The following is a 16,275-nucleotide window of genomic DNA, read 5'->3' on the forward strand; positions in this document are numbered from 1 at the left end:
ACGCTACAGAAAGTACACCTCGATCAGCTTCGACGACAATTACTAAATATTTTAACCTGCACAATAACCCTCACTTCTATAAATATGGGCTATAAGGACACCAAATAAGGACACATAATTTATGTGGAGTCCGTGAAGGCTTGTAAGGACACTCAACGTGTAATTGAGATTTTTTAATGGGTCGGGAGTGTTGCAACGACACATCAACATCATGAATGCTGTGTCTTAAAAAACATAAAATTCAATTTGGCTTCAATTGAAAAAAGAAAACGTGAAGTGCAGCGCGTTTTCCCTCCCTAAATTTTAGCTTCCTCCCCAAATTTCAGTTCCCTCCTCCCCCAATTTTTGACTTCCTTCTTCAATTGAAACCCACCAGAAAAGAAAAGATGTTTCATTCACTCAAATTGTACTCGTCTCACCTCTTCCTCTTCTTCCCAATATCATTTGTTGCTCTCTCTCTCTCTCTCTCTCTCTCTCTCTCTCTCTCTCTCTCTCTCTCTCTCTCTCATAATCACTTCCCCCACGGCTTTTAGCACGCGCTCAACGATCTTGTTTCTGTTCTCTCTCATGTTTTAAGCTTCAATCTTTCAGCTTGCATGTCGCAGATCTTGAATGTTTTATATGATTACATCTGATGGAATATTGTTTGTGTGTTTTTTTTTTGAGAAATTTGGGGGTTTTGTTGTGCTTGGGAATGTATGTTGCTTTTGCTGGAAAAGAGCGGAGCTTCACCAAATTTCAGTCAAATCTGGCCACTTCAACAGCAGATCTACTAATAAGTTTGGTTCTTTCAGCTTCCTCTAAACCCCAGCAAGAAATTTGAGCAAATCACAAAGGAACAGGTGAAACCTAATCCCATTTGTCTGTGCTTTTAACTTTTCGGTAGTAAAACATAGTGAGAAAAGAATCAATTTTGTGTCTACCAGTAGATCTTTTGGTACCTTAATTGTTTTGGGATTAGGACTTTGCAGTCTCTGAGGCCATGACTTTTGGCACTTACGTTTCCACATATCATATTATGATCTTATATCCTCTATATTTTCTTTAGCTATGATGATCACATTGAATGCTTGGTATTTTCATGCTCGTAGGTAAATAATTAAGCTGGATATTCTGTTAATTAGATTCTCTTTTGTCTAATATGTGAAATTGTAAAAGTGGTTTTTTTTTTAATTTATTTTTTATCTTATATTTGTAGTGTGGAGCTCTGAAATGGGCTTGTCTTAATGGTTGGTGACTAATTAGTTTGAAGTTTCAAGCTGTCTCCGAGCGATTGATGGGTCATGGTTTCTTTTTTGTTATTGAAACTATACTTTGTTTATGCTGGTTTAGAACCTCATTGAAGTTGGATGATAGAGATGGACCAAAATTGAGTTCTTTTCTCCTCTATATCAGATAAATTATTTGAAGTATTTTGAATGTCAAAACTAGTTTTGAACTTTCGTTTCAGGGATGGACTCTTTTACAAGATACTAATTGCTTCAACTCATTGGAATGCCTATGAACAAGCCTTCTAAGCATACCATGTTTTAGCCAAGATGGTAACATGGGTTGCCTATGCTGCAGGGAATTGGATTGCAAGAGTAAGTCTTTTTTTCAACAAGATTCTATCAAGGAGTTTATCTCAATGACTCTGTCTTGGTTTGTTTCCGTGGTTTTTAAGTTGGTTTTCATTGTACCTATACTTGTGATGAATGGTAGCCACTTGTGGAGTTTGATCGAACACAGTCAATTAGTTCTGCAATTTACATTCACTTTCAAGGTCTGTCAATTACCAATTGCTTCCAATGCTGTTAGTGATCTTCTAGTACTTCACTTTCTCACAAGACTTGGGGGAATGGCAAAAGGTTCCACCCAAATTTGGCTACCATGCTTGGTGCAAGTGTCTTCTGATGCTTCTTTCTTGATGTTGACTAGTAGCTTGAAACACCAACTAAGTGTATCAATTATATTACTGCCAGGAGACGATTTCTATGGTTACTTTTGCCCCAAATTGAGAGTTTTTAATTGGGTGATTTGATTTACAGGTTCTTGCGCGAAAGGCAAAGAACCAGTATTCTTGGAAAGGATATGGGGCAATCTCTAATGCTATACAGGAGCTTCAGGTATTGCTTTTTTATTGTTTATGAAGATTCAAATCTGATCTATCAACTTCTTTTTCTTCTTCTTTTTTCAGTTTTTAAAAAAATTGTTTGGGAAATCTGAAGGTTTGATCCATATCTTGATAAGAATTATTTCTATTTTCTTTCTAGCAATGCGGAAGCTAGCTATTACGTTCTGCAAAGTTAGCTATAGAGAAAAGGCAAGCTCAAGGATGTAATGAAACCTATATACAAGGATTACTATTGTTAGCAACTTGGAGGTTGAGGCCTCTCATGAGTTCCTTGCTGAACTCTAACCAAGTTGGTACAAGTGGGCAAATGTCTGACAGCATTTTCATTGCTCATAGAAGATCAAAAGGTGGGTTAAGAGTATGCATCGAAAGTTTTATGCGTTTTGTTGTGGATAGCTTATCACGCTCGTTTGGACTACCCACTCTTTAGTTCTTAGCTATTAGTTGCATCTTTATTCTAAATCTATCTTGTCACATTTTTGTTTTGCAGGTATTACAAGACCACAGTCATGAAGTCTGGTTTGTTCAATTTCACACAATGAGAAATTCTTGGCTGGATCATCAAGTGTTAAATCAGCTATTATATTAGAGGTAACATTAATACTATGGGGAGCTATCTTTAATCTAGTGTCTACTGCCCTCTTCTTCTTATCCATTCATTACTTAGTCGATTAAATTTTATTTCTATTCCTTCCCAAACAAAATGGATCTATGTCAATGTATAGATGAGTGCATCTCTGTTAGTGTGTAGATGATCTCTATTAAAAATTGATTTCTATTTCTTTCAATTATTTCTTCACGTCTACTTTTTGCATTCTAATCCTATGTTGGCGTCCCATCTCTGTTTGACCATTGCTATTCTCTTATGCTATTTCTTGATCAAATATCATAGTTTTCTTACTATGATTGTTTGAATGTTACGGTATAACTTCTTTTCATCATCATGAGAATCTATTATTATATTGTTAGAATACAAAACAATTCTTATTTAAAATAGTTGTGGTTTTAAGTTTCAACTCTAACTCATGTATGTTTCTGCAGGTATAACTTTTGCTCTACCTATGTATGTCGCTCCAATATGTAATGTTAGTTTCTCATCTAATTTTCAAAAGAAAATCGGGTTTTCACTTCATTTTCTCTTAATGGTATGTTCTAGGCTTTGGCTTGTAGATCTCTGCTTGTGCTCTAATTATATTTGTAAACATTTGTTCTGCTTATAGGAGAGCAAAGAGCGGCTTGGAACCAATGGTAGCTTTGCTACAGCTTGTTTCTCTATATCGAAGGTACCTATATAGAATATGAATCCATCTCCTTAGTCTGAAATTTATGAAACATACTCTTAATAAACTTCTTGACATTATGGCATTAGTTTTCCTTAAATAAATAATATATTATTAGGTCCACCATGTCATTATACAGGTTTAGGGTTTAAGGTTTATGAGAAAAAGAAAAAACCACAGGAGAAAAAGAAAAGAAAAGGTTTTACTCATTGCAGGTTATAATTCTCAAAGACTTTAAAGTGCTAATTATGTATCAGGTCTATATAGAAGAGGTACTAGCTAATGCAGCAAAGACTTTAAATTACTAATTATGTATCAGGTCTATTTAGCAGAGGTAGCTAATGCAGTCATGCATATTCTGTTGGAGTTTGAGCTCCTTGAACTAGTCACACTTCCAGGGAACTATATCTTTCTTTTTATGTTTGTTTCATTGATGCTGGTTTCTTAAGTGTCTTGCTCTTTTGATTTTTTGTTTTGTTTTCTGCTCTATTGTTGTTTCAGAGATAAACCGATTCCTCCCTGTAACACTACGTTACTCATCATTCAAGGTAAACCCATTCCTCTGTAGTTTTGTCATTATAATCTACAGTTGATTAGAAATTTAACATTATAACCTATTGTTATTAATTCTGCTTTCCCAATTCTTTATCTAAAGAAGTAACTGTTGTTTACTTATGTGTTCCCAATTCTTAATTGTAAGGAATAACTTGAGGATTCTTGTGTTCTTTGATAATATTATATGGTTGCTAGGTACATGAACACATTCTAGCAGTTACCTAACTCTATGTTTTCTGGGTTGTTTATTTAGGATATTATTTGGCAAGGACAAATTATGGAGTTAATGCAGTGCTGCATTTATTCATGGTTGATATGCAATTAGAAGATTAGTAGAGTATTCATAAAGTTATTTTTTCAAGTTCATTTTGTAGTCACTTCGGACTTATTTTGTATGTATATTAATGTATTTTAGTGAGTAATATAGTCTCTTTGGTGGTTTTAAGATGATTTGATTTATTTTTTTTGGATACTTTTTAACTTTTAAGGACACGGTTTATGTGTCCTTATAAGCAAAGGATGACATTTCCATTTTGTTTTGAGGACACAAGAAATGTGTCCTAGTAGGGAAAAGAGGACACATTTCTATTGATATGAGAAAACATTTTATGTGTCCTCTAATGGATACAAGGACACTTATTTTGCATCTTTGAGGACACTGTTTAAGTGTCCTAGTAGGGAAAAGAGGACACATTTCTATTGATATGAGAACACATTTTTTGTGTCCTCTAATGGATTCTAGAACACTTATTATTCACTTTTGAGGACACTGTTTATGTGTCCTAGAAGGGAAAAGAGGACACTGTTTCGGTGTCCTTGTAAGTGACTTACAATGACACCCGGATAGAGGACTCTTTTTAAAGAGTCCTTGTATGTATTTAAAGACACGTTTTCAATGTCTTTAAATCATGTTTTGTAGTAGTGCCTACACCATGGAATAGTGCACCGGGTTGAAACAACAAACCCGGTAAGTTTTTGCAAGCTCGTATGAGTAAACCTAAATAACCACAAAACACCCTTCCGACCCAAGGACAACAAACCCACACAATGATTAATTCCAACTTCAAAATCCTTTTCTTTTTAAGGAACACACATGTCACAATAGTAACAATTCAAATCATTCTAAATGAAAACCGGTAATCCCTGCATAAAATTTTAGTTCAGGAAATCACCAAAAGTATACAAACCAAAACTATAGTAATCCCTGCTGATTATACGCATTTATATGCATGTAATTATATCTAAAGCACTAGAAATAAACCAATCCTCATGTCAATTAATATGTGATTAATTTACTTTTGTTTATTTTGTAGAAAATAAGCAGAGTTGCGGAAACGAGAGAAAATTGTGTGAAATTGGAGCAAATTGGAGTTTCCGACAAAAGGACAAAATTGTCAATGCCGGTCAACCGTGGTCAACGCCATCAAGGGAGCGGAATTCAATTACCTCCGGTAGTATTTGCGGAAGTGCATTGAGAAGAGAGAAGAAGAAGAAAAGATAAAAAAAAAACAGAGAGAAAGCAAAACAAAATAAAAGAGAAAAGGAAAAGAAAAAAAATATATATATATATATATCTGCACTAAGCTGACGTCATCATGCTGACGTCAGCACACCATTTCCTTTTCCTTTTCCCTTCTTCCTCACCCGTGCAGCCTTTCCTTACTTTTCTTTTTCTTTTTCTTTTTCCCTTTCTTCCTCTGATTGTTGGCCAGCTAGCCCTTATCTCTCTCTTCTTCCTCTCTCACGGAGACCACATATAATAAACTCAATTTTCCTCTCTTCTTCATCTATCATGCCCAGATCCCCTTCTTCCTCTTCTCCCAGCAGAACACGCCCAGACCATCCATAATTCCAATACTCCATTTTTCCCCTCTCCTCACCAAAATCCAACCCACCTCACCAAGATTCATACTTCCTCACTAAGATCCACCTCACCAAAATTCCATCTTCTCATCAATTTCACAAGATTCAAAGGGGAAGCACTTCAAGCATAAGGGGTTTAATCAACACTTGGGTAAAAGGGAGAAATTATAATTCCAAGGCTTGTTATGTTTGCTTTTTAGCATTTGTAACTTGTCTTGGTTGTTCTCCCTCTTCTATACCTTTTCCTCTTTTGTTTGTATGAAATTGATGATGTATATATTTATGGGTAGTAAGTAGAAATTTTGTTGGGGGTTAAGGTTGTGTGCCCTAGCCCAAATTTTATGTAAAGGATGCCTATTTTAATTTCATGATGCAATTTAATTTGATGGATGCTTATATCAATTTTTGTTGGGTTGAAATGCATGTCTAGGAGCCTAGTCAACTCTAGGGTATGTATTTTGAGCATGTCTAGGAAGGAGTTAGAGGCTTGTCCTCCTCTAATTCCGAAGCTAGAACCCTCAATTTGGTATTGTAGGGGTTATAAGCATGGTGATTTACACCCGCCGCGTGATTGCGAGGGTGAATCACTTAATGGTCTAATTCTTGAGCTTTATGCCAATTAGAAAGACATAGAGACCCTTGAACCGGCTCTAGCTCTCTCTAATTGAGTTTGTGTGACCCTTGAAATGGCACATTAATACCGTAATTGAGAAAATATGGTCCTTGAGCCTTGAACCGCATTGGATACGATTACCGCTTAATCAAGAATTTTGCATCTATATTAGATAGCTTCCGACACATAGGATTTGGGTGAAGGAACCTCCCTAGCACCCAACACTCTCTTGTCTTGAATTTTCACAAACTACTTCAGCATTGCATTTTTCATTTTTAGCAATTTTCTATTTTTTGGTTCTCTTATTTAGTTAAGTCTTCACAATCAAAAATCACAATTTCGGATACTTGTTGCTAGGATAATTTGTATTTGTGCTTAGTTGTCCGTAACCAAGTGGGGTTCCCTATTCCCTTGGATACGATACTTGGAGCTTACTTTATTTGCCCTAAACTTGATGACCGTATTGTATTACGCGTGAGGCGCTAGTATAGGCACTGAATCACCTGCGTATAGTTTAATTCAAGAGATTACATTTAAAATCAACAATCTCGGTTTAATCATTTTTCAACCCAAAATAAAATTAAAGTAACCAACGTCACCTCCACAATTCATTCAAAATCAAGTCCCACAAGGATGACAAAAGAAAAGATACAGACACTCTCTTTTAAACAATATACCCATGGGCATACGATAACTCAAAATTATCCCCAAAGAAGTATATTGTACTCAAAGGCATACAATAACTCAAAGAAGTACATTGTACTCAAAGGCATACAATAACTCAAAGTTATTCCCTAAGCAGTACATTGGCAGACAGACTAGAGCTCTCTAAATCATAGCCTGTCACCTCGGCCGAGGTTCAAACTTACGATAATACTTGCCTCGATGACCAATGTGATAAACGATACTCAACCAAATATTTGAAAGTCCACTTGACTCAAATACTTTCCTCAAGCAAAACACACTTTTACACAATAATCAACACATCATGATAATTGTATGCTCGTAAGAGAAATGCTCGAAATAACAATTTAATCAACTCTCAATCATTACTTCACCAATGTCACACCATCCAATATATATATTCCACGTAAATATATATATACGTAGTCGTTCACGCAGGAATGACCACTAATACCAACTATAGTTCATACGTATTAAAACCAAGAAATTCATTTTATACTTAAATTAATTTTTTTACCTGTGAGCCATAGCCCTATAAACCGTAGTCGATCGAGTTCATATTATTTCAAACAAATCTTCATTTTCAAAAATGATTTATGATTATCAATCAATTTCGGATATTAAATAATTCGGTTTGTAAATGAACCACGTTAGATTTACTCACCTCTAACTCCTGCTGCGTCTTCTCTAACAGCCAAGATCACACAATCAACAATTGTTCGCCCAAAACAATTTCATCAAACACCTAATCATCACATACGATCTCAACTTAGCACCTAATTCACAAAAATAAAATTATATGATGATCCAATGGTTGGATCCTCATCCGAGACCACACAAAGTCATCAAAACACTTATACAATCAATATATTAAATCTACAAGTCGATCGGACGGCCGGATCTCACAGATCAAAAATCGATCGAACCGAAAACCCTAAAACCCTAAAAATCATAACTTACTCATACGATTTCCAAAAATGAAGTGTTGTATACTGAAATGATCATATCGATATGTAGATTAAAAAGAGGAACATAAACTATTCCTAGGGTGGTCGAAAGTGGCCAAAAACTGCCGCCACAGACAATTTAGGGCGGCAAACGAGCCGCCGTCAACCACCACCAATGGTGGTGAAACCTATATGGACTTCTTCATCTCTTCAAGCCCAACATTTTTCATAACTGTCATAAAGCTTGAATCGAAGTAAAAAGGGTCAAAAAGTACCTTGGAAGCTACGGGAACTCGGAAAATTTCCAATTTTCCGGCGAGACTTTGCTCTTCGTCCACGGGTCACTTCAAGTCGGATCTTTCTTGGAGCATATTCAGCATCTTGAGGCGAGTTCAGAGAGCCAAGAATCTCGAGCAAAGGTGGCCGGAGTTGAGAGAAAACTCTTTTGACTCGAAAATGAGCCCGAATCGGGTTTTGCTTCCCGCGTTGCATAGCCGCCATGAGAGGAGGAAAGGTGACCACAGGGAGGTGCGCAAGGTCGAGGCGAAGCTAACCCAAGGAAACTAGCCTTTTTTGCATTTTCTGAAAAGTTTTGTCATTTTATCAAAAATTAAAAGTTTTTCTGAAGCACATAACTTCTTCATACAAACTCCGATTTTCGCATTCCGTATATGCACGAACTCGTATCAACGCGCTCTATGACTTTCGTGAAGTAAGTTTTCACAGAATCCAAACATATATAAAGTCAAACTTCATAACCCCCTTAAAAACGTGCATATCGAATAATTATTCGTCCAAGAATAATTTCACTCCACCCTCAAACCACGAAATCGTACTAACGAAAACTTTATTAATTCCCAGAAATTCCAAGAAACTAATAACAAATTTTTGGGGTCTTACGTTGCGCAGGCTAGCGAGGCTAGCTACTGGACAAGGCTTGGCTGATGTATGGCCGCGTCTGGCCGAGTGTTGGGGAAGGTTGGGATTTTTAACTTTCTAGGCTTTTGGCTTTGGATTAAGGGTCAGAGCTTCGTGTTGATACATGTTTAAGAGAAAAGATATTAGGGAGAATACTTGGATGATACTTCGTGGCTTCATGCTTCCTTGGTTGAGTTCAGAGAAGGCTCCCTGATCGATCTATGGTGTTTGTTTGGATCGATTTACGTGGAAATCGGTTCAACTCGGATTGAGCATAAATCCAAAGCTTGTGAGGTAGTGTTCGACCCTTTATGCTTGTTTTCTGACTTCGAGCTAGTTGTGAAAATTCACAAGCATGCTTAGATGAACAGCTTTGATGTTGGGAGTTTTGTGAAATATTGAGTTTTGGCCGGCGGCAGTGCGCGACTTCCTGTGGCGGCGTTCTGGTAGCTTTCCGGCCATGTAGGGAACTGTTTTTGGTATTATATATGTTCTACTCGTTGATACGAGCGTTTCGATATATAATATGCAAATTTTGGAGTTCGTATGGATTTGTTATGATTTTTACGGTTTCATACCGGTCAATTTATTCGATCCGTGAGGATTCGAGCTTCCGATCAACTTGTGGTTTGGACATATCGATCGTGGAAGTATTCTGGAGACTTTGGGAGGTCTCGAATGTGGTTTTGCCTCGATTGGTGCCACTTTGGGGATTTTAGTTTAAAACAGGAGTTTCGAACTTAAATCAAATGTTAATCGTTACTAAGTTGGAACTGTATGTGTTAGGTACTTGACGAGTGCTTTGGACGGTTATTTTGTGGATTGACTATTTTGTGCTATATTGAAGACGCAGCGAGAGTTTCGAGGTGAGTAATCTCACAAGGTTCATTTATGAATGGATTACCATTATTGTCTTGCCGTTAATTATTTAACTGCAAACTATAGTTGGTATTAGTAGGCATGCTTGAGCGAATGACTACGTATATATATGTGTGTGTGTGTGTGTCTATATATTTACGTGAAATATATATATATATATATATATTCTTGTGGATGAGGTGTGATGAATAATATGCATGATGATGTTCATATTATTGTTGAGTGTGACTTTTCAGGAAACAATATTGTGGAAAAATATATGTTTTCTATTGTTTGAAAAGTATTGAGCTTGATGTTACATTTTTGAGTCAAGCATAACTCATTTTAGATGTATTGGTCCTTGTACCAAGGGTCACAGATGGTGAGCAAGGATTGGGAAAGCCGAAACTAGATGCTTGTAACATTTCTAGGTCGGGTGTGACCTACTTAATGTTTGACTTTAAGACCAGACAGGGTCTAAGGATCACATGTCACAGATGGTGACAGGTTGCAGATGGTGACCTTGATGTTTGATTTTATGACCAGACTGGGTCTGAAGATCATATGTCACAGATGGTGACAGGCCGCAGATGGTGACCTTAATGTTGATTCTAAGACCAGACTGGATCTGAACATCACATGTCACAGATGATCATAGGTCGCAGATGGTGACCAAGGTAGGAAATAGGTAATCACGTTCGTGGCCGGACGAGTGGTTACGATTTCAGTAGAGCTATAGTTTGCCTGCCATTATAGCTTATGGGGGTAACAGTCGAGGTTGCTGGAGACTCATAACTATGTAGTTTAAAGGAGAGTTCCGAGAGTATTATTCCTTTATTGTCTAGATGAGATTTGAATTGCTTCTTGATGGTTAAGGTAGCAAATAGAACATTGTCACAGCGGTGATTTATGTTGTCCTTTCGATGGAAAGGTTATGGAGTGTTAGAAGGAATCATGGTTGCATGGTTTCCTTAAGCTGATGTGTGTGAGTTGTTGATTGATGTTCATGAGTTACTCATACGAGCTTTCATAAGCTTACCGGGTTTTGTTGTGTGGAAACCTGGTGCACCATTCTATGGTGTAAGGGTTAATCCTGCAGGTCAGGGTAATCGTGGCTGAAGCTGAGGTAGCTTGTTGGCAGCTGAACGGGTAGGAAGTAGATTTTGTTGGCTTTGCCATTGTTATGACTTCCGCTATGTAGTAAGCTCTGAGGAGTATTTACGTTTTATTTTGTGATGACAATTTAATTCGTAAGCTGTGTAATATGTGACTCTGTGGGGCGGGTCAATATTTGGAATTGTGGGTTCAGGGCATCAATATGTACTTGCTGTAAAAGGAAGATGTCTCCATGTATTTTGTATTGATGGCTGAACGATCGCGCATGTATAATTATGGGATTATATATCGATTTTTAATTGTGTTAAAAATCAGAGGCATGACAGCACTGATGCAGACGTATTTTTAAAGTGGCTAGCCAAAATAACTTTTTAGCTACTTTGGCTAAAATTTGACTCAAAAATGGCTAGCATTGCTAAAGATGCTCTTAGAGAATCAGGTGCATCTGTTAAAATTGATAGAAAGTTAAACATGCTCCCCAAAATAGCTAATGAGCTAAGATAGAGAGTCTGCTAAATATGCTCTTACCACTACTAGAATTATAGCCCCAGACATCGGTCAAAAACCGATGAGAAAAAAAAATCCAACCGATGTCTTTGTGGGTGATGAGAAAGATCCGGAAAATGCAGACATCGGTTTTTAGCCGATGTCTAATATTCGGGTAGACATCGGTTCCTTATAATAAACCGATGTAAAGAAGTTTAAATGATAACAAACTTGCATGCTTTACTATTGTTAAACCCACATTTTATTGTATTTAAAGCTTAAAGAAATATAGATTATATAACACAAGTTTGAGTTTTAACATCGTTATTGATTTAAGAACCGATGAGTAATACTGTTGTAGACATCGTTTCTGACAATGAACCGATGTGTGGATATGTTAGTAACATCAGTGTTCATTTCCGAACTGATGTCTGGAACTCGGTAGTATATCGTTTCTGATAATGAACCGATGTCTGGATGTTTTAGTAACATCGGTTTTCATTTCGGAACTGATGTCTGGCACTCGGTAGTATATCGTTTCTGATAATGAACCGATGTCTGGATGTTTTAGTAACATCGGTTTTCATTTCGGAACTGATGTCTGGCACTCGGTAATATATCATTTCTGATAATGAACCGATGTCTGGATGTTTTAGTAACATCGGTTTTCATTTCGGAACTGATGTCTGGCACTCGGTAGTATATCGTTTTTAACAATGAACCGATGTCTGGATATATTAGTAACATCGATTTTCATTTTGGAACTGATGTATCTGTATTTCTGGACATAAGTTTTTATGGCTAAAACTGATTTCAACTTTATATCTAAACATCACATTCTATAAAGAGGATTCTGTCCACAAAATAGAACTGTGATTATAAATTGCAAATTGGGGTATTATATCCGACATTCATCATCCTTAACAGTTTACAAAATGGGCAAAATAAAACCCCAATTCATATATGCACCTATATACTACAAGGCTAGCCTAGCAATTAGTATTCTTGTTTGTTCATAATTGCTACAAAAAGTTAGTTAAAACTAACTCAAAATCAAGAAACTGGTCAGAACCTACAACAGAGTCTGTAAGTAGTCGGCTACTTCAATGCGGACCTCGTCAAGTTGTTGTTGGGTATACCCTTTCCGATCCTTTACCGCCCACTACAAATACCTATAATTCAATAAATAAATCACTTATCTGAAATAGAAAAGAAAACAATTGGGAAGCTAATTGCCATAACTCTTGTTAGTTGAGATTTGACATACCTGAAATCCCACCAATATCACTCAAAATTGATCCAGATTGGGTTCAGTCCTTGCAAGGCAAAATAGTCGATGATCATCAAATTTCACAATTCACATTTGGCAAAGTTTTCTCGATCCCAAGCATTTGAGCCTACAATGTGGAAATATAGCAAGAGCAAGAGCTAAAGCATTGCTTTCTTCAATTTCTGCAACTTTATATTAAACAGCAGAGTAATTGCAGTTATATCATGATCCTCACAAATCTTCTAGAATTGTAAGAATAGACAACGAATATCATAATCTACTTCAGCCTCTAAATCCTATTTAAGGTGGCACAGAATCAAGAATTTTCATCGAGATGATTCTATAATTATGATATGCAACAGTGGTTTATATGTTCAGAAGCAGAATCATGAAACCTTGTGAAAGAAGAGCCTAATCTCTCCTAGCAAAACATCAAAGCTTTTGAAAATAAATAGACATACTTCACACTTGCCATCATTAGTAATTTCGAAAATTTCTTCACGCTTATTTCCTTCACAATTGAATCACACACCTCATTTCTTCTCCAACAGTTTGATCTTTTAAATAATAAGAAAACTGAACTTAACTAACTACATTGAACTACTATTACTTGGTAGTAAGCAGTGAGGGGTTTTGCAAGCTCAATGACCACAACATTGAACCTTTGCTCTTACCACTGTGATAGTCCTAAGGCTCCAGACAAAATTGAAGTTGCCGCTTTGATCTGCTAGCGTTGACCTGCAACAATGATGAATTAAGAGCACCATTCAAAATTGAAAGAAGCTTAACATGTTATCAGTGCCATTCAAAATTGCTGCCCAAATATGTTTCTTTGCCTTCTAATGTAATAAGTATCTAGACAGCATGCAGCATGCTGTCTAGAACATGAAATCAGTTCACACATGCAAATAGCAATGACTAAGGTAAGTTCAAAAGGCTAAAATGCAGTCAACCCAAAACCAAGTAGCTTTGGAAAAAAATATATACAGATACATATATATATATATATATAATTACAACTTTAAAAATAAAATGAAGTGATTGACATCTTACCTGTTAGCTTTCTTATGGAGTTTCTTTATAAGTTTCCGCTACTTTTCTGGATGGTTATGTATGCAGTTATGCACAGAGATAATCACATGGATAAAAATATCGTCAAATTAACTTAAGAGTCTAGAAACACAAATACTTAAATTTAAAAAGCATTCTAGTAAAACACTCACATCCTCTATCGGCTCAGATCAAATCCTCACAGGCTCCACCTCTTCAAACTTAATGAACTCCCTAATCAAGACCTTCTTCTTCACCTTCACCGGTAATTTTTCAACAAAGATAGTCCTCAGAAGCTTACTTTCGTAGGATATGTGTTGCAACTATGCTAAGTAGCCACTTCTAATCATGAACAGTGATATGTGGAGTTTCCTTTTTCTTTGGATTCCTGCAATAAATCAAATGAATCATACTTCAAAACATTGCACTTGCATACTCACATCCTCTGAAAACCCAAAATCCACAACTATGCAAACTATAATGAGAAATCAATCACACACAATCAAATATGGCTAATTGAATAATAGCATCAATATAATACCTCAAAACTTTAACTTACACAACAGAAAATCAAGAGCCTAGCTAAAAAATCCATACTACTCAACACGACTTATCTTTGAAGACGTATTAAAAGCAATTGCTTGTAATGCTAATAGAATTATATAATCCCAAAAAATGAAAACTATCTGACCTGTACTTGAAGCTGGAGCTGCTTCAAATACTCAACTGCTTCATCCAGCATTGAAGCCTTATCAGTCTAATAAAAACAAAACCCCAGATCACTCATTTGAAAGATAAACCACACAAAACAAAACAAAAAATTGCAGAAAATTTAAAAGCAGAGTACCTTGTTAGAATTTGGAATCAGGCACCAGATCAACATCTTCACGTTTAGTTCAATATGAATAGAGGTCCAAGTTCAAATGATTGAGATTCCTAAATGTTGGTAAGCTTTGGAGTATTTCATTGACATAAAGATTAACTCTGAAAGATAAAAAGTATCAAAACATCAATTTCATGCTTTATAATCTAGCTAAACTCAAAACATCAATAACCAAGAAATCAAGTACTATATATAATCTAAAAACTAAAACCTCCACAGAAAAAAACAAAAAACTAATTGGCAGAATCAGAAACAGAACCATTAAACACCAAAATTGTTATAAAACAGAGAATAAATATAATCTGCATAACGGCAAATAGATGTCCGAATATAATTTTCAACAACCTCTAATTTAACGAATCAAACAATAATCTCACACCCCCAATCCAACAAACTGAACTTCCCCAATCACATTTCTCACTATCCAATTAAAATTGCAGAACAAATTTCTCTAAAACTGTAAGTAGATGTCTATGCGTTAAATTTATAAGCAACCCCACAGCAGACTGTTGAAACATCAAATTACAAACTGTAATCAAAATCAATCAACCCCAACATTATTGATAAAGGAAATAGCGAGAGAGCCATTGACTGAATCCCATCAGGCCAACTCCGAAATCCGCAATTCTGCACAATCAACTTCCCATTATGCAACTCATTGCCTCTTTCAGCCCTCATGGGTCTTGGTTTGTACCTCTTTATCAATATGAAACCACAAATAAGCACGAACCCAGAAAAGCAAGTAATACTCAGATGAGAAAAGGCAGAGAGTAAGAAGAAGTAATACCTTTCTTGCAGCACCATCAATGGGTTTAGCAGACTTTAGAAGAACGAAAACATGCAAAATACCCTGCTCCTATCCTTTCTTCCTTCTTGAAAACCTTCAACTCCCGATCTTCCTCTGCAGATTGACAGCCAACATGTGCAAGAACTAAAATCAAACACAATCAACATGCACCAGCTCAAAATACCACACATTTAAGCCATTCAAAGACAAACCCAACTCAAATACACAAGAATTAAACAAAAAGACTGAACTTTAGATCAAAACCGGACAGAAAATCAGTACTGGTGGTAACCAAGAGAAGAGAGAGAGAGAGAGAGGACCTACGTTGGAGAATGACAAGCTCAGGTCGGCTAATAAGCTCGAGGTCAGATCGGAGCTCAAGCTCGAGGTCTGGAAAACTAGATCGGGGACTCGGGGTCAGAGCGAGGCAGGGGAACTCGGGGTCAGAGAGCGAGGTCGGGGACTCGGGGTCAGGTTGGAGGCGGCTCCAGTAGGCTTAGGTTGGAGAATGAGGTCGGGAGTCGATGCAGGTCAGCTTGGAGAAGGAGGCTAGGTCTGGAGGTCTGGGTTCGAAATTTTAGAGAAAGCGGAAAAAATACCAAGTGTTGGGGGGGGAATGAAATTTTAGTCCCCGCGCGTTCTCAAATTTTTCAAAGTTAGTCCCTCCGCAGTTTTAAAAAATTTTCCAACAAAACCTTTCTCATCGGTTCAGTTAGTGACTGATGTCTATAATAACAATAGAAATCGGTTTTTTCACAAACTGATGTTAAAACGATTTTTAACATCAGGTGCAATCCTGACCGATTTAATAGTGGCGATGTCTAATGACATTATTCTAGTAGTGTACTTATT

General features: G+C 36.6%; 4 long non-coding RNA genes across 9 annotated transcripts; 1 reads left to right on the plus strand and 3 right to left on the minus strand.

Annotated features, from left to right (window-relative positions):
• The first annotated feature begins 277 nt into the window (after positions 1-277).
• On the plus strand, positions 278-4,293 carry LOC112181681. Of its 6 annotated transcripts, XR_002929045.2 has the most exons (9): positions 278-842; positions 1,451-1,583; positions 2,028-2,105; positions 2,253-2,460; positions 2,604-2,704; positions 3,155-3,198; positions 3,334-3,396; positions 3,895-3,941; positions 4,202-4,293. It is a non-coding gene; the product is annotated as an uncharacterized LOC112181681 (long non-coding RNA). The 6 variants fall into 6 exon arrangements; XR_002929046.2 differs by lacking the exon at positions 3,155-3,198 and having other exon boundaries at positions 4,202-4,292; XR_002929049.2 differs by lacking the exons at positions 3,895-3,941; positions 4,202-4,293 and adding an exon at positions 3,713-3,873.
• Positions 4,294-12,287: 7,994 nt separating this feature from the next.
• Positions 12,288-12,753, minus strand: LOC112181486. The gene is made up of 2 exons (XR_002928871.2): positions 12,701-12,753; positions 12,288-12,605 (listed from the first exon to the last, which is right to left on the minus strand). It is a non-coding gene; the product is annotated as an uncharacterized LOC112181486 (long non-coding RNA).
• Positions 12,754-13,221: 468 nt separating this feature from the next.
• LOC112181487 lies at positions 13,222-13,989 on the minus strand. The gene is made up of 3 exons (XR_002928872.2): positions 13,927-13,989; positions 13,757-13,802; positions 13,222-13,441 (listed from the first exon to the last, which is right to left on the minus strand). It is a non-coding gene; the product is annotated as an uncharacterized LOC112181487 (long non-coding RNA).
• A 449-nt stretch (positions 13,990-14,438) lies between these two features.
• Positions 14,439-15,966, minus strand: LOC112177198. Its single transcript, XR_002927306.2, has 4 exons — positions 15,748-15,966; positions 15,424-15,537; positions 14,601-15,332; positions 14,439-14,510 (listed from the first exon to the last, which is right to left on the minus strand). It is a non-coding gene; the product is annotated as an uncharacterized LOC112177198 (long non-coding RNA).
• Between the last annotated feature and the right edge of the window lie 309 nt (positions 15,967-16,275).

Source organism: Rosa chinensis, chromosome 1, assembly GCF_002994745.2.
Source record: "Rosa chinensis cultivar Old Blush chromosome 1, RchiOBHm-V2, whole genome shotgun sequence".
Lineage (NCBI taxonomy): Eukaryota > Viridiplantae > Streptophyta > Magnoliopsida > Rosales > Rosaceae > Rosa > Rosa chinensis.